This window comes from Cnephaeus nilssonii, assembly GCF_951640355.1.
Source record: "Cnephaeus nilssonii genome assembly, chromosome: 17".
Taxonomy (NCBI): domain Eukaryota; kingdom Metazoa; phylum Chordata; class Mammalia; order Chiroptera; family Vespertilionidae; genus Cnephaeus; species Cnephaeus nilssonii.
In genome coordinates this window covers 13,956,079-13,975,448 of record NC_137088.1, presented here as the reverse complement: position 1 = coordinate 13,975,448, position 19,370 = coordinate 13,956,079, and positions in this window count along the sequence as shown.

Here is a 19,370-nt window from a genome sequence, read left to right as displayed (position 1 = left end):
TAATTATTTTAGGTGTTCACTTTTTTATATCTTTATTAACTATAATACAGATAAGTGCACATAAATACTATATAAGTATAGCTGAAACAATTTTTAAAGACCGAACAGCATGCAGATGAAGAAAAGAATTTTGCTAGCAGCCCCAAAGCCCCGGTCCTGACATAGAGTACCAATTTCCTTTTCTTTTAAAAATGCTATCAAACTCATTTTATGGATGAGGAAACTAAGGCCTAGAACCCAGCAAGAAAATATTGCTGTGTATAACCGCATTAACCATACATCTTGCACCTGTCATTGAACTATTACATTTAATAACAATCCTATTAATTTTTTTTTTTACTGATAAAGAACATTCTGTGTCAGCAAATTGTGATTTCCTGTTGGGATTTTTTCCCTTAGATTTTGCATCATTTCATTAGAAAATATTGCATTTATGGTTCAGAAAGCTTAGCCGAATCACTTCTAACTCTCTGAATAGCTGAAACAACTTAAAAAGAGAAGTAAAAAGAAAACCAGCCATTTGCTTTCAGGAGAAGCTCAGAAATTACCAATTCAGGTTACAAAGAGAAGAAATTCTCAGGGGCTTCTTTTCAGTAACTGTACCTGGTGTTAATGATCCGCCAAGGTGTTGTTTGAACATGCACAGTCAATACGTTATTCAAACAACAGCACGGCCAACAGCATGCAGAGGGCTTTCACACACACTGCACTGTAGACAAAAAGTCATGGTTAATTTATGGCCAAGGACATAACTAATATGAGCAGTAAATAAAGTCTTGCTTTGAGGATCAGCATTGAGAAGTTGAGAAGTATGTTGCTACACTGGAAATTCTCAAGGGCATAAACTAGCCCTCTTTATTCTGCTCCTGCACCTAGGCCAGGACCTAGCATAGATAGAGGATCAATGTTTGTAGAATTAGTGAATGAATAGACTCCAAAAAAGACAGAATCCTTTACAGAGATGTTGGAAGCCACCCATTGTCCTCACTAGCAGAGAAGGCTGGTCAACCTTGAAGCTCTGAAAGGTCAGAGCCAACCACCCACTGTTTAGTTGAGACAATGGTAGCTAAAGCAACTTCCACCTTTTAGTTTTATGGAAATTCTTGCTGATTGGCTATTATTGGAATTGCCTGCCTAAAGGCTATGGGTGTGTCCCATAGTCTTAATAAAAGGAATAGCAAGGCCAGAGCGGGGGTGAAGTCCTTCCCCTTGAGTTGGGCTTCCACCTGGCCCCCAATATTTCCAAATTAATATTTTCTAGTCTCTTTCATTTGCATGTGGCCTCCTCCAGAGCCCGAACCCTGAACCACGCGGGACGTGGGGGGGGGGGGGGGGAGAGGCACTCGCAACTGGCAGCCCAACGTGGGGCACCCTCAAGAGACTTCTTAAAGTTGTTCTCATTGCTTTCACTCTTTCATTTTTCCTATTTCATTAAGACAATTAAAGGTGAGGGTAAGAAAGAATCTCATAAGAATAATTTTAACAATGACCTCTTTCATGAAAAAAAAAAAATTGAAGACCACAGATACAAAATAACTAGACCAAAACTACATATTTTCTGGTAAAGACTTTATAAATAAATAAAGTTTACAGATGTTTCCTTGCATTTGTATAGTATCTTCTCAAAAACCAAACTCATTCTAAGAATGTGTCCCAGACTTCCAGAAGATTTCAAAATTTATCCTCTTTAAAACCAAAACTATAAGGCTTTGCTTTGTAACTCTATACATCAAATTCCCAGAGGATGGGGAAATAAAATTTATGGGTGACCCATCCCCAAAGTACTCATTAGTCATTCCTGCTAGGGTACCCTATTGGTATCTTTCTGTGACCCTAAACAACTCCCAGTGAGAACTGATTTTGAGTGTTAGGGAAGAGGCAAAACTCCCTCGTCCCTGCCCCTAATCCTTCTACCTAGGAATAATTTCTTGAAATTCCTTTTAACAGAGGACCACAATTTTTATTCTTTACACATACTTAAAATGCAAAAATATCCCTGGAAGAGAAACAACACTGCTATTGACTTAGATTCACACTAAGGGGTAAATAGCTTATCAGATCTTTTCCAGAGAGTAGGTTCTAATAGCCACAGACTCCATGGAGAGAAAAAGGCACTGCGGAAAAGTAAAACAAATGTTGCCTAGTTTACATTTTTTGCTTGAGGATGCCCTGCCTCTGAGTTTAGTGCTGTCTCTGCCAGACCAGTTCCCAGGGTCTTGTTCTGAGCACTTCCAATGCGAGCAGCTGCCCCATTCCTCCGCTACCCAAGCCTAACCTGCTCCTAGAATTCACTCCACCAAATGCAGTGTGGGCTTGTTCCCCATCTCAATGAAGCTACTCTCTGGATGGAATAAAACACTAAACAGGAATCTTTTCAGATAACTTTAACCCAGGTGACTAGTAAAGGACTCAGGTTTCCCCAAAAAAGACAGCGTTATACATCGGTTCCCTGGTAGTGGGCTCTGAGAGGGGTACCTGCAGTAGGAGGCCCATTGCAGAGTATTCTCAGAGTCAGCAACCCCGAGGGACAGGGAGAGAAGCTGAGCTGCAATGCAGTTGCAGCAAAGGACTGGGCCAGTCCAACAGGGAGATCTAGAGCTGAGATGGCTTTCAGAGTTGTCCTGAATTCAGGCAGGAGAACAGCCTTGGTTATAACCCAGCATTGACCAGCCACTGAATGAGGTCTGCGCCTAGAAATGGGGCACAATCTTGGAGAGAGCTTGGGCAAGGCAGTTAGTTCTCTGCAGCTCAGGACAAGTCCCAAAGAGGCCTGGCAGCGGAGGGTCATCAGTCATCAGCACTCCCAGCAACTGGAGAAATAAGTGCTTCTGTCCTGAAGGGGGATCTTAGTGGGGTACCATGGCACCCACTATAATAAGTCTCTGTCCCTTTAAGCACATGCTTTGAACCAGGGCTCAGAGAAATGAAAAATTGTTCATTATTTTGTTAAAAACTTTACCAAGATCTGTTATTTCCAGAAAATGATGTCACCCACAGCAATGCTATCCATGACTTATTAAAAATCATTATTGCTGTATGTATTATAGATTGCCCCCTTTGTTGTTTTCCCCATTGACCCTCCGCCACCCCACACCTGCCCCTCCAGGGCTTCACCACATTATTGTCTGTGTCCATGGGTTATGCATATATATGCCTGTAAATTCCCCAATTAATCTCTCCCCCCTAACCCCCACCCCCACCTTCCCTCTGAGATTCCACAGTCTGTTCCATGCTCCTATGTCTCTGGAGCTATTTTGTTCATCAGTTTATTTTGTTCGTGACTTTTGAGTTGTCATTCAACACACCCGGATCAATCAGCATTTGCAAATATCACATTGATAACAACTCAAGCATCTGCCTGCGTCCCTGTCAGTGTGGTCAGTCCCACAATTTAAAATGTTTGAAATGCATAAAATCATAAATTACTTTTTTCTGTTATTTCTCCTTTATAGTTCAGTTAAAAATATATGCATAAGTAATAATATTCATATAAATTTCATTTCAGGTTAGTAAAGGAAGCATTATGAAATATTTGATATGAAAGAGAGAGAATTCGGTCTGGAAAAAGTAATTGAGGATGGTAACTTGCCCTAGAGTAATTCTCAACCCCGGCTGTCCATTAAAATCATCTAGGAAGCTGTAAAGCATCCTAATGTCCAAGCCATACCCCAGACCAATTAAATCAGAACCTCTGGAGGTAAAACCCAGACATCATTATTTTTGAAACTACCAAGGAATTGCAATGTACAGATGAGGCTGAAAATCTGTACCCTAGTGCCGTGGTACTAACTGGAGTGTCCTCCAAGGTCACCTGAGAGGTGGTTCAACCACCGATCCTGGGCCCACCCCCAGAGTTTCTGATTCAATAGCTCTGAGGTGGGGCTGATAATCTGCATTCTCACCAGTTCCTGGGACTACACTTTGAGAAGCGGGGTTCTGGAGGCTCCGTCTGCCTGACCAACGTCCCCCAACACATTTAGCAACTGCCCTCTTTCTCCCTTGCCCCCCAACCCTTTCAAACATCTCGAAAACTATTGTAACAATTTTCCCTTTATCAACATTTGGAAAGACACTTTCCCCTCTCTCTGCACACAGCTATTTCCAAATGCTACATTTTTCCAGCCCCCTGAGCAGCAACCACCAGCCATCAGGTAAGATGGCTTCTACCTTCTTCCATGAATGTTTCATTTCTTTTTGTCTTAAATTTCTGTGTCATCATAGGCATGATTCTACAGATTACTGGACTAGAAATACTCCTTTGAGACAGCAAAACTCATTGCTTCTATTGCACATTTCAATCCCAACATCCACGCTGTTGGAAAGCAAATGCACTCACCTATGTGTTTTCCCACTTGTTTTCATCCCAAGATGGGCCAGGTGCAGCTGTTCCCCACTATGCAGCATTTGCAGCCAGGATCTAGAAATGCATTATATTTGTTGTGACTCAAGTCTAGCAACATCAGTAAATACACAAAAATGGGCAGCAGTAACATCTGGCTACAGCTTTCTTAGTTCCCCCTGAAATCATTTGGCCCTCCATATCCAGCTTCTGCATCCAAAATTCAACCAACTGTGGGTCAAATATATATTGTTTTGTTACATTGATGTGTACTATATAGCTAGGCCTAGGACGGCTGCATCTGTACGGAACATGTATAGACTGTTTTTCTTGTCAGTATTTCCTAAACAATAGAGTATAACAACTCCTTGCATAGCATTTCCATTGCATTAAATATATAAGTAATCTAAAGATTATTTAAGTGTAAGGGAGGGATATACCTAGTTTTAATGCAAATACTATGCAATTTTATATAAGAGACTTGAGCATTGCAGATTTTGGTATCCAAGAGGGTCTGTATATACCACTCCACAAACTGAGGCAGGACTGTATTTCACAGGAGGGTTTAAAATGAGATTTTTTAAACCCCTGCCTTTCTTCAGGTCTTTCAATGGGACAGAGAGCCTTCCAAAATTGGTATTAAAGACTCATACCCTCAACTCCAAACACTAAATCTGAAAAGGCAGTTTGAAGATGCACATAAAAATTAACTTTCCCTTTGAAGAGAGCCTGAAGAAAAAGTAGTCCTCATTTTCTCTAAAGAAAAATATTCACACAATTTTTCAGTTTGGCCAAGATTAATAACTCATAATCCGAAGATATTGGCTTCTGTTGAAGTGAATATCAAGATTTATGGACCTGCGGAGTAAATATTAACGGAGGTGAAACTGAGGTTAATAACAAACCTCAAGGGATAATACATCTTTATATTTGCTGAAATAAAAAGTCAGCCCATATATTGCTCATACACACATTCAAAAACCTCTTTAACCAGAAAGCTCTGGAAATCTCTCTGCTGTGACAGATTGCTTAAAAATATGGCCAAATTTCCATTTGTATGAACCTTCTCTGGGTACCCAGGCAATCAGAAAAGCAAAACTTCCTCTAAGGATCATCAGTAGCCAATCAAAGGGCAACCACTTAAACATGAGATCTAATGGGAAGAGACTCAGCTTAACCAGCATCTCATTCTCTTTAATCTCACTAGAGCAGGCAGCGTGGACCTGACCCATACAAATATTCCATGACCTAAGAAGCTCATCTTTTCCCCACATACAACATAAAAATATTCTAAATTCTTAATGTTTGACAAATCCAAGTAAATAAGCTCACAGTCATAATAAATTTCAAAGAGTAACAGTTGTTATAAGACATTTTTTAAAGATGGGAAATATAAGTTTACATGAGTAAATAAGGAGGTTTCTGGGCTATGATGCCACAGAGCCAGTGTTGGAATTCTGGCTCTCCCACTTATTTGCTCTGTGACATAAACAAGTCACTGAGCTATGCTGTGCCTCAGTTTCTCATTTGTAAAATGAAGACAACAACAGTACCTGTTTCATAATATTGTCATAAAGATTAAATGAATATGGACATGTCAAAGTGCTTTAAAGTATGCCCAGAGTATAGTAAGGGGTACATATATATTTGTTTAAAAGTAAAGTTCTAAAGCATTGGTTCTCAACCTTTCTAACTAGCGGCTCTCAACCTGTGAGAACCGCTGCTGTAGAGCCTAAGACCATCGGAAAACACAGATATTTACATTACGATTCATTAACAGTAGCAAAATTACTGTTATGAAGTAGCAATGAAAATAATTTTATGGTTGGGGGTCACCACAACATGAGGAACTGTATTAAAGGGTTGCGGCTTTAGAAAGGTTGAGAATCACTGTTCTAGAGGAAAGGGAACTTTAAGATCATTTGACCCAAAAGTCTCAAACCTTTGAGGGCATCTAATCTTGCTTGGCCTGAACCATTGATGGGTAAGCATTGCTACTACTGATTTTTATTTAGATTTAAATTTAGTAGCCAACATATAACATTCAGAAGAATTCCGTGTAAAATAATCAAGTGTTGTTGAAAAAAATCATTTTCCTTGGAAAAAAAAAAAAAAAACTTCAGAAAACACATATGTACTGGACTCATAGTCTTAGACGCCAATCATCAAGTGGTGCTAAGGGGCAGCTGCCTGCTGCAGAAAGTGCATACTCTCCCTTTGCCGCAGTCCCCACCACTCTCTATTACTCCCCATCCTGAGGCTGAGTGTCCACTAGCAGGTAGTATTCCATTAACACTGCTGCTTTTAGTAGAATTTAAAAGAAATATTTATCCTCACACCCATGTCTTTTGAAAATGGAAAAAAAGAAACACAGAAACACATGTTCCAAGAACAAAAGTGAGCCAGACATACTTTTCTAAAACAAAAAGAAGATTGCTGGGCTTAATATGCCAATAAAAGTGTGTCTGTAACAAAAGAATACAACTTAAGCTGCCGTTAGGAAAACAAACCGTGAGAAAAACCATGACTGGTATGTGGAAAGGATGCCGAGGAAAAGCTTAATGATCTATAAAAGAGACTGAAATTTTAACACATTGGTTTTGTGAGTGTGAAGAAAATAATGTGATACAAAGTAATGTACACGTAAACATTTATATCAGCTGTATTTCTGACCCCTGACCTAAGGAACCTTATCATTGTGTAAATGAAGGAAGTAAAGCCAGAGAAATGTAGGGATTTGACATATTTTAGTATCTGACTGGAAGAGGATATGAAACTACAATGGGTCTCTTGGCTCCACTCCATATCCTTTCTACCATTCAAGTACAAATACAAATGGCTTGAAATGTGATTTCATAACAATACTCAAAGTGAATGTACACCCTCATGTGAACTGAATCCCAACCTTCTCATCATCTTATGAGACCACAGAGAGGTCTTTAAATTTTCTCAATGTTAGCTCTCCAGTTAGAAAACACTGATCTTATTCTTAGAATTATAATTGTTCAAAGTTTATGAGAGAGAATAAAATGCTTGTTTTACTGGGTTCCGGGTCCAGTCAATGATGGACAGCATATATGACAAAGGTCCCATACAATTTTAATGGAGCTGAAAACTTCCTAATGGCTAGTGACATCATAGCTGCCCTAACATTATACCCGTTTTCACCATCTTAAGATAGTAGGTGTCATAAAGTCACAGCAAAAAGCATTCCTCACATGGTTGTGGTGGGGCTGGTGTAAACAAACCTACTGTGCCGCCAGTCATATAAAGGTATAGCAAACACAATGATGTGCAGTACATAATACTTGATAATAATTAATGACTACGTTACTGGTTTATGTATTTACTATGCTATACATTTTTCACTATTTTGGAGTGTACTCGTAAAAAAAGGCTTCCCATAAAACAGAATGCCTCATATATCTTGTATTTACTGTGTCTCTTAACTGCATCATTTCCTCTTGTGTTTGATTTACTCTCATGTTGTTTTATAAATTTACTAGAGGCCTGGTGCACAGATTCATGCATGGGTGGGGTCCGGCCAGCCTGCCTGGATTGGGCTGATCCGGCTGAGGCGGGTGGGGGGGGAGGGGAAGGAGCCCTGGGCAGTTGGTGGGCCAGCCCCGCCCCCTGGTGGAACTCCAGGTCGAATGCCCGGTCAAGGGGACAATTTGCATATTGCCCTTTTATTATATAGGAGGAAGGATGTAACCTAAGTGCACAATATTTATAAAGTGTATGGTAATATACAGTGATGTCCCAGGTCTCCTCATTCACTCACCCTCGCTCACTGACTCACCCAGAGCACCTTCCTGTCCTGCAAACTCCATTCGTGGTACGTGCCCTATACAGGTACCATTTGTTATTTTTTACACTGTATTTTTACTGTACCTTTGCTACATTTAGGTACATGTATACTTACCATGCATGACAACTGCCCATAGTATTCAGTACAGTAACATGCTATGCAGGTTTGTAACCTAGGAGCAATAGGTTATACCAGTGGTTGGCAAACTGCGGCTCGCGAGCCACATGCGGCTCTTTGGCCCCTTGAGTGTGGCTCTTCCACAAGTACCATGTACCCTAATTAAGTTAATAACAATGTACCTACCTATATAGTTTAAGTTTAAAAAATTTGGCTCTCAAAAGAAATTTCAATCGTTGTACTGTTGATATTTGGCTCTGTTGACTAATGAGTTTGCCAACCACTGGGTTATACCATACAGCCTAGGTGTGTAGTAGGCTGTATCACCTAGGTTTGTGTAAGTGCACTCTGTGATGTTTGCACAAGGATGAAGTCATCTAAAGATGCATTTCCCAGAAAGTATCCCGTGGTTGAGTGGCACATGACTGAATATGATATACATCTATCCTATTGTTTCTGTCTCTCTGGAGAACCCTAACACTCCCCTCTTTTCTATCCTTCCTACCACTGCTCCAGTCAAGGCTTTCATCAGCTCCTGACTCACCCATCAGCTCTTGCCTCACTCATCAGCTCCTGACTCACCTATCCTCCTAGCCCTCTGAGTTATCTCTGGGCTTCAGTCTTATCCACCTCAAGCCTCAGAGAATTCTAAAATTCAAATCCACCCATATCATTCTGATGAAAATCCAATGTTCTGGTATCCTAGGAATATTTTTAGCTCCCGTCCCTCTAAGCTCTTCCTGGTCTCTGTACAAGCTGAAGTCTTTCGTCTCTCATCTCTGGCCTATGGTTACCAGGCTGCCACTTAGCTGTTTTTTCCTCTGTGCTTTACTCATGCTGACCCCTCTGCCAAAAATATCCAACTCCCTGTTTTTCCTCCCCTTTCCCATGGGGCTGTTACCCTGCAAGGTTTTAGGAAGCCCCACTTCTTCTAAAGACTCAACCAGCTCCTCGGACAGATGGATTAACTGTCCCTCTCTAATGCTTCCTTCACACCTTTCCTACTCACTGCACTGCTTTCTAACTACCTATTTATGTGTTTGTGTCCCCCACTAGAATATATAAATTCTGCCAGGGCAGGGACCAGGCCTAATTTATGTTTTTTAGTCCCAGAACCTAGCACTGTTTCAATGTAATAGTGAGACCTCAGTGAATTTTGGTTGAATGCATGGACAGTTAAAATATATACTTACATACCACACACAGCACACACACACACCTCTCTCTCTCTCTCTCTCTCTCTCTCTCTCTCTCTCTCTCTCTCTCTCACACACACACACACACATACACACACACACACACACACACACACACACACACACACAGGAATTAAGGGATCACTACTGGAATATCTAACTTCTATCCTATCTAATTCCCTAGTTGAATTGATATACATGCCTGCTCAGAGAAGAGAAGGATTTAAAGAGCTGAATGAAGGATAAATTTGAAGAGCCATGGAAATTGGAGAGCGACATAAGGTTATTTGCAGAAGCAAAAACCAAAACAGAAGAGCTATGCATTATGTAGGTGATGATAGAAAGGGGAGACGTTGACATTTATTATCAATTTTGACCAACTAGCCAGGCAAGTGCTACATACTTGAAGCATTTTAATTCATTTACTACTCCTGAAATCCAAATGAGGAAACTGAAGCTGAGGAAGCATAAATAATATACCCCAGTTTAAACAGCAAGTAAGAGAAGGGATCTGAACCTAGGTCTGTGTGATTCCAGCATTGTTGTCCTTTCTGCCACACCGCGTCGCTCCTAAAGATTCGGATGAATAAAATTTGCTTTTGTCCTGTTCTTCCAGGGGCAGAGGGAAGAGAACAGAAGGCATAGTCACATCTGGCTATTATATTTGTAAGAATCAGGGCAAACACTTGTATAGCACTTAAAATGTAGTGTGCACCGTGTTAAGTGCTCTGTCTACACTCACTTCACCCACGCCACAGCCCCGGGAGGGAGATCCTACCGTGATCCTCCTCATTTTACAGATGAGCAAACGGAGGCACGGAGGCTTCACAACCTTGCCCAAAGCCACGCAGACAGTAAGTGGCAGATATGGGATTCAAAACCAGGCCATGTGGCCTCGAATGGATGCCTTTGGCTATTCTGCCTCCAATCACCCCGTGTGGGACCCAGATAGACCAGCAGAGCGTGGAAGAAAAAAAAACTCCAGAATGCACAGACTTCTCCTAATCACTCCAAAGGCTTTCACTATAACTTTAGGAAGAGAAAAAGAGAGCTTTACATCGTACTCCATTACACAGGTGACCTTCACAAGACCTTCAACCTGTGGCTAAATTTGATTCTGGAAAAAGGCTACGAGTCATACCATTACAATGTAAGCCCCTATTTCCTACAGGTAAATGGGATGAGATTTTATTTCTAATCAACCATTAATTCCACTAAAATACCAAAATATTCTCAAGAATGCATAAAAGGAACACAAATGTAAGCTTTTGTGAAGATGACCCAACATTCATTTGTTTTCTGCATGTACTAGGCTTGTTGAGGTTTATTAAAATAGGAATCAATGAAATTTGGACTGAAGATCAATGACTTTTCTTAGCACAGGCATATGTCACTGCTTTAGGCATCTTAAGCTTGAATTCAAAATTAGAGTAATCTGTCTCAGGAATGTTACTGTAATTCAGTGTGAATGAATGGAAAATTCATGCATAGTAAAAGCTGGGAGAAAGACCATTTCCATAATGTAATTTTTAAAAATATATTGTATTTATTTCAGAGAGGAAGGGAGAGGGAGAGAGAGAGAGAAACCATCAATAATGAGAGAATCATTGATCGGCAGCCTCCTGCACGCCCCACACTGGGGATCAAGCCCGCAATCCGGGCATGTGTTCTGAACGAGAACTGTGACCTCCTGGCACAACCACTGAGCCATGCCAGCCATAATGTCATTTTTAAATGATCTCCTGGTCTTCTGGTTCCATAAGCCTGTGGACAAAGACCTGTGCCTGATCTGTCAGTATTGCTAGTCATTCTAGTCCTTCTTAACTACTCTCCTGGTTTTGGTATTTTGGTGCTCTGTTTGGTGCAGGCATTTTATTGATTGACACCATTGTTTTAGAATTTAAATAAACCTGAAAATTATATGCATGTTGACTGCATACTTAAAAGAGTTCTCTGCTGCATTAAAATTTTTTCTTGAACAGAGTTTTGTTGTTTTTATTGTTTAGAAAACATTTTTCTAAAGCCCCAGAATCCTCAAGAACAGGAAGGAAATGACCATTGATAAAGTCAAGCTTCATTGACAAGAATAATTCTTATCTAGTTTCAAAGGCTTTCCCAACAAGGGGCATGTAAATCTGACAGTTTTTAAATGGAAAAAGGTAATTCTTCTTGGAGTGTCAGGTGTACAAGATAAAACCAAAGACATAGATGAATCAGAAACACTCTCTTTGAAACAAAAAATACAGTACTCTCTCTTCCTCTCTCACCTCCCTCTCGTCTCCCCTCCCTCCCTCACTCTTTTACTCTCACTATCTCTCCCTTCCTCTCTCTATCCCTCTCTCTATCTCTCTCTCAGTCCTTCTCTTTCCCTCCCACCTTCCCCCCCCCCTCCGCTCTGTTCCTGAAAGTTGTTCAAAGTTCCCCTCAAGCAGGTGATACAATTATAAAAGTATTTGAAAGGAAAGTCTTCTTTCTCATATTCCCTGATGAGAATATACAAAAGCCGTTTCAGCAGCTAGAAAAATCTATGCAAAATATGCTCTCAATTCTCCAATTATGGTATTAATATACACTGCATCTATTTTCAAATTTAACTTTTTAAATTTTTAAGAATCAATTACTTTTTTAAATGCTTTGTGACTATCATTTCTTCTTTCTCATGCAATGTGCTTTTGAACAATAATTTGTTTCTTAATTTTATCTGTTAATGTGTATTTAGCATTTATATTTTTGATACATTTACAATTTTCTAAATGTTTTATAATGTGTTTATGTGTTTTGTGTTGGAAATGTATTTCCATTCAGTTGATGACTTTATTTTATGAATCCTCAGCATGCTTTAAAAAGGTAGTAATAATGCCAGTATTATACGAGTTTATTATCAAAATGCTGTAATTGTCAATCAGCAACAATCAAAAGCTTTATAAAATCAGGCCCCAGCTGGTTTTGCTCAGTGGATAGGGCATCAGCCTGTGGACTGAAGCATCCCGAGTTTGATTCCGGTCAAGGGCACATGCCTGGGTTGCGGACTCCTTCCCTAGTGGGGGGTGCAGGAGGCAGCCAATCAATGATTCTCTTTCATCACTGATGTTACTATCTCTCTCTCCCTCTCCCTTCCTCTCTGAAATTAATAAAAAGCAAAAGAAAAAACTTTAGAAAATCAGGATTTGGGGCTTTTAAATTTAAGGTAAGAAAAGTGATCAAAATAATGCTATGCTTACAAATAAAGCTATCATTGACCACCTGTCTGTCATGTAGAATTAAAATGTACCTGCATTATCTCTGTAGAACAATTTCGCAAATTTTAATATACACAAGAATCAACTGAGGGTCTTGCTGAACGTTCATTCAAGCTCTGCTTCAGTAGGTCTGGCTGAGGCCTAAAATTTTGCAATTTTTAACCAGTGATGTTGACACGACTGGTTCAGGGACCACACTTTGAATAGCAAGGCTTTTCCCATGTACTTCCCATTGGGGCTGCCTGCAGCTTTCGCTGTGTTCAGTCAGTGGCCAGAGCAGGAGGCAACACAGCACAAGGGGCAGCCTCTCTAGGCAGAACCACCAGGTAGTCAGGGACACTCATGGAGTTAAATCATAAATGCTGTCATTAGACATGTGGCGCTGTGGCCTTTCAGATGGTCAATGGTTCACCTTCCCCTTGACTGACCTTCCTCATGCCCATCCTCCTGTGCCAACTTGCAGGAGTCAGAGTGGTGATTTCTTGGGTATCCCAAGTATTATCACATGGGGGACCTCATCCTACACATTCCTGCGTCATGGGAATGAGCTTCTGTGTCACATCAAAGGATGTGTAAACACACTCTCTGGGGTCCCTACGTGTTCCAAAATGTCCTTTAAATGAAGTTTAAAATGTTATGCTTTCATTTTGATAAAACTGTGTTTGTACATGATGGATGATTTACTCATAAGAATGACCATGGCATTTAAATGCCTGTGTTTGTATCTTGGTTTATGATCACTATGGTGCCAACATATACGCCTTTGATTAATGTGGATTATTGAAAAAAGTAGAGCCCAACTGCATGTAAATGCTACATAATGCCTTCTTGCCGAGTACAGGTCAGAGAACTTCATGATCTCTACAAATTATGACTTTGCAGAGGTTTCGCTACAAAACAGTGGTGGGAAGCTGGTCTTTCACGAGGCATTCTGTAACAGGCTGTGTGAACCGCGAGGCAATCTGTGCCTTTGCACAGTCACATAATTTATGTTGAAATGGCAATTTCGTTTCAGCAAAACAGCATCATCCATCACATTGAATTTATGTTGTCCATTTTATTTAACGGCCTCATACTTAAAAAAAATTAATTTGTAATTTGTCTTGATTTCATGCCTTTTTAAGAAATGGAAGCATACGAAGTTTATTGAAACTTTCAGGTTTAAATATATTTCAGTAGAGTTATAATAAAAAACAACTGAAGCCAATGTTGGAGGCTAAGAAAACTTTCCCCTCTTAAGAGAGCATTCGTGTATTAGTCAAGGCTGAGAAACAATGAGCAGGAATCCTCTTTAGAGATGTTAAGCCTTCTTTTCCAAATAAATTCTCAGTCAAAGCAGCATGAAGAGGCACACAGCTGGTTTCAAATGAAAGCATTGTCCTTAGAGGTCTCTACTGGTATCTCACCCAGATCCCCTTCATTGAGCCAGCACACCTGTCCCCAGCTGTCTCCTTCTCTGGAGAAATTGCCCTCAGACAAAAGAGTCCACATGAGAAACTACACCTTCCCCTCCCTACTGGGGCTGCAAAAGGCCATCCCCCTTGCCTCAAGATGGAGTCAGGTCTACACTACACTCCGTGACGCAGAGTTCTTCATGGGATCAGGCAAAGCTAGACTCCAGACGAGGCCACATCCTTGCTTAGCACCTTTTTATTCTTCAAACTGCTTCCCTCACTTTCTGTCCTGAGAGCACACCCCTAACATGCAGCCAAGAGCCTGTTAGTCTCTGTTTCTAGGGAGCCACTGCCAAGATACCCTTCTAATCCATAAGAAACCTACTTGGCACTAAAATGGTGCCTGCTGTTTGAGCACACAGGAAATCTCTGTGGAAATGGTCCTTTCTTTTATCCCCCATTACCACGAAGAGGAGACACTCATCTCTTTTTCCAGAGCATGCTCGAAAATACTCCCAAATGAGATTTAATAACCCAACAACTCTAATGAATGAAATTTGAGGATTTCTGACTCATAGTTTGTGTGACAAATCTCAAAACCAAAATGACTTCTTTTAAATATTTCTAAGTCTACAAAACCAGGTGATTCCCTTTCAGGATCCAGTTGTAAGAAACTTTCCTCTGATCAGAGAAATCAACATCCCCCCCCCCTCCCCCGGCTCCCCAGACACTCATTGCTACAGCCACTGAACAACCTTTGTAGCTTAGAACCTCTCTCTATTTGGTAGAAGCAACTTGATCTCTGGGTATGGACAATGGAGTTCTGATGGTCAGCCTCCACTCTACAATGTACCATTTCATGAAGCTTATAAGATTAAATACTTTTATATTTCTTGTCATTCTACAGTCTTCCCCACTGACCCCTGGTCCAAAGAAAAAAGAGAAGAAACTCATGCAAGTTAAAACTGAGTTAATAATAACAATGGCAATAATTACCAGCCATTAGCATTTACTGTATATCAATTACTGTACAAAGAACTTTAAAATTACCTTATTGAACTGTCACAACTTCCTCCTGTGAGGTGAGCATTCTCTCTCTCCCACAAATGAGTAAGCTGAGACCTAGAGAGGTTAGGTGAGGGGTCTAAGACAGCATGACTGGTAATGACCTCAGGGCTTTCTAGCACTTTGCCTTACTTTGTCATTTATAGGACAGATCACAGTGAAGGTGTTTGTTTTTAGCAGGGATTTATTGGCCTGGAATCACCTAGAATCAATAGTCTATGAATCAAATTCTCACTTCTGATCATTCTTTCTTGTTACTTTAGCAAATTATTTAAAGTTTTCCCTTCTGTTTCTCCAGTTGTAGATCTGAGCGGGAATTGCCACATTTTACACTGTGTATCCTTCGATAGAATGTTAATGTGCTTAAAACAAAAATACATCCACAATAATAACAGATCAGTAGCTATTGAAGCTTAGTACATTAGGATTCATTCTACTGTTCTGCTTATTTGTGTGTTTGAAATGTCCCTAATTTAATAAAACAACCATGAGATTTAGATTATCTTCTCAAACAATGTATAGTTCCTTTACAACAGAAAAAAGTATTGATGTGTTTGCCATATAAACCTACTTATCTCAGTACAACCTGATATTTAAAACAAAAACAAAAACAAAAAACACCAGTCCTTGTATCAGCAAAATTGCATTTGGGTATGAGGTACAGAAATCCTATTAGGTTGGCTTAAACAAATTAAAGTTAATTTTGTTTCTGTTATAAGAAGTCTAGAGGTAAGCAGGCCAGGCCTGTGCAGCAGATCCATGAAATAATGGATATCCATCTCTTTACTGTCCTGGGCACTTCGCTTTCATCCTAATGCTCATGCATTGGCTGTTGCATCTCCAGGCACCAGGTATGTGGTCCAAGCAGGAGGAATGGACATAAGCCATAGTTGTTCCCTAGTGTTGACTGATTTATGCAGGCAAGACCTCTTCAGGGATTCCTGCCTCTATTTTATGCACCAAGACTATAAAACCTGACCATGCTAGGGACAAGGGAGGCTGGAAGTTTGAGATCTCTCTTTCCAGCATTCTAGCAGCATTTCTAACTAGTTTTTTGTTTGTTTGTTTTGTTTTTTTTATCAACTATTAGAATAAATCATGTCTTAGTTTACTTGGAAAAAACCTGGTTTCCTCTGGTAATACCAGCATAATCATTAATAGGGTCCCCTTTCAGCCTCAAGTGTTTGGGTGATAAATTATTTTGTTACCCTTTCTGTAATGGAGAATGGCACAAGAAGTGCTGAGCAAATCAACCTTTAGTATCTGTTGTACTCCAGTAACCAAAATAATTGAAAATCAATGCAAATCTTAATTTCCAATCCTTCATGAAAACACCCAAGGAGTGTATATTTATAACACAAAGCTAAACTTTTTTCAGTTTTTCTTTCCCATTCCTCTAGCTGTCAATGCCTTTGACATGCATGGCTGATGCCCTAAAGTGCCTCTTCTTTCTTTCATTCTAAGTCCAGATATTTCTCTTTCCAATTCGGTCTGCGCAGCCTCCCTTCTCTCCTCTGCCATCCCGGCTCTGGCCCAGGTCTTGATGGTGTCAGTCCACTTAGTCTCTCACCCATCTGTCTCACTTTTCTTCTTGCCTCAAGTCCATGGTAGAGGAAGTAAAACCTGTTGCATCTTCCCCTTCCTCTCCCAAGGGAGAAGGAGTTGTCACAGTTGCTATGGACAACCATCTGGTAACAGGGGGAGCATCTGAAACAGTAGGAAAGAGCCCAGGCAGGGGACCACTGCTTCCCTGAGTGCCCTACTCTGGAGCATCCTACCCACGCACTCCGGAACTGCGAGACCACAAATCCTGTTCCGGCCCATTTGGGTCAGGTTTCTCTCACTTGTAATCAAAGACATCCTCACAAATGCACTGGGTCCTGTACAACCAACGGCGGAGTCCCAGGGTAGAGTCTTCTATCTTTTGATGGTGGTGACAGGGAGAAGGAATCTCTAATTTATAAGTTAATATTTTTTTTAGTCCCGTTACCTACAACTTAGTATGTTTTTATTTCATTCCCTTTTAAAGTGTATTAAGAGGAAGCCACAAATGAACTGGCTTTCTTTTGGTTTGAATGTTTTGGGGGGCAGGGTCCCTTCAAGAAATTTGCAAAAGGAAGTAAATGTGTTTGTTGTTCTTTAAAATAGGTAAGACATCAGTCATTCTGTGCTACACCGTTTTAAAATCAAAGACAGTGCCTCACGAAGCTGGTGCTCATGAGAATAGTTTTTCGAAGGAGAAAAATACAAAGCTGTGTGTTTACATGATGAGAAGGTGTCGTGGGAATATACAGACCCATGGGAAAGGGAAAAGCAGAGCCGAAGGGCTCAGATGTTACTCTGGCTTCGAAAAAAAGGCTTTGATGAGAGGCTCCTTTGAAGGTCAAACACCCTTGTGGGCACTGGACAGCAGCTACACCCCTCAGAGAGATGGACGGCCATCCCTCTGATAAAGCAAAATCGTGGAAGGAAGGGGACTTGGTGCCCTAACAGAAGCATGAGGATAAGCCTAAATGGCAAACCTTCATAACAAACAGACCTGTTTGCTGAGGGAAGTCCTTCGGAAGCCAGGATGGCACAAAATGCATTGGGGGAAAATCACTGCAGACTTAGAAAACACAATCAAAGGCAGGTCAAGAAGGAATAAATCACAGCGCGTTTTTGCAAAGACTGTGTAAATCTGTATCTGCTACTGCATTTCTTTAAATCTTGTTCTCTATTGAAATGATCCTTGATGCTAAAAGCAAATGTAGTAAAATATGTTTAGATCCCTATGCTAAATTGTTTTCTTTTTTTTTTTTTTTGAGGGGAGAATTAAATAAGCAACACTGATAGAACTTTCTTCCTTATCTGACCTGTATGTCATTTATACATTCCAATGGATAGCTTAGCTATTACAACTATATTACAACCATAAGCCAATGCTTATTCCCCTGATGCTCAGGTGGCATGCTGGCATAGAATCTGCCCAGTAAATCAAACCTTAGTAAAGGAGATAGCCGTTCTCAAAAAGGAAGGGTCAAAGGAAGGAAGGAGGAAAGTGAATAGAGGAAAACTATGAAAGTTAGTTGTGGGAAGTGGGGGCTGGGAGAGAGTCAAGAATGAGGAGAAAAAGGTCAATGAAAGAAAGAAGAGGGAACTACCCCAGAAAGCAGAAGAATTTTCTGCATTGGCCCAAGGATGCTGAGAAGATAAATGAAATGCACATGACCTGCGTTGAGCTCCCTGCTCAGGAGTACAGACACGGTGTAAACACAACATCCTATTTATTCTGTTTCTCACAGGGCATATGAAAAGGGCACTTAGTCATTCCATAGCTGAACAATGCTCTATTATCCAAATGAAACTAGATGTAAACTATTAAATAACTCTATTCACCCAAAGCATTTGTATATATGGCAAAAGCTATTTAAACTGGTGAATATAATTTTCAAAGGGATTATTATGCTAATTATTTCACATTTGTTATGAGTGGCAGTGGGATGGTGAATGCAGAAAAGAAAGTGGGTACTTGAATTCTAGGGCATAGACCAATGATCCAGAATGAAACACGATTTTTCATGTATTAAACAGCAACAATGTGGTCAGCATTGGACACGAATTTACATACCATTCATGACTTGTCATCTAAGTAGGCAGAAACACCCTTTTTCAGGAGAGAAGAGCGGGTGTCAACCAGCAACATACCGGAAGGTATTCTTTTCTTCCCATGGTGTCATTTACACAAAGCCTAGTTTGGTGTATATCTGCTAAGAGGACTTGTGAAATCAGCTGTCTTCAGACAACCATCCCTCATCTATCATTCTATGCCTCCCAACTAAACTGGAAAAGATTATAAACCTTTTATTTTAATAACCAGAGAGAATCCTTATTAAATTTGTAGTGATGTGCAAGTATCCACTGAAGATAATCAAGGCTCCCACTCAATCAAGGGGATTCCTATAACATTGGCTTCCTATGTGATTCTCCTTCCTATTTCCAGCACTCTCAGAAAAGAAGATCAATACCAAGGCAATTCCTGGTGAGGCCAGTCACTGCCATTGGATGGGGTTTTCACTGGTAGTATCTGTATGTGATACACATCTAACATCAGTTGGTGTTGACATATTTTACTCATAGGCGGTTAGGCACAATTCCTATGGCAGGCTCAGAGTTCCTAAATCAACAAGTAAGAGTTAAAAGGCCAAGGAAGGTGAGAAAGAAAAGGTA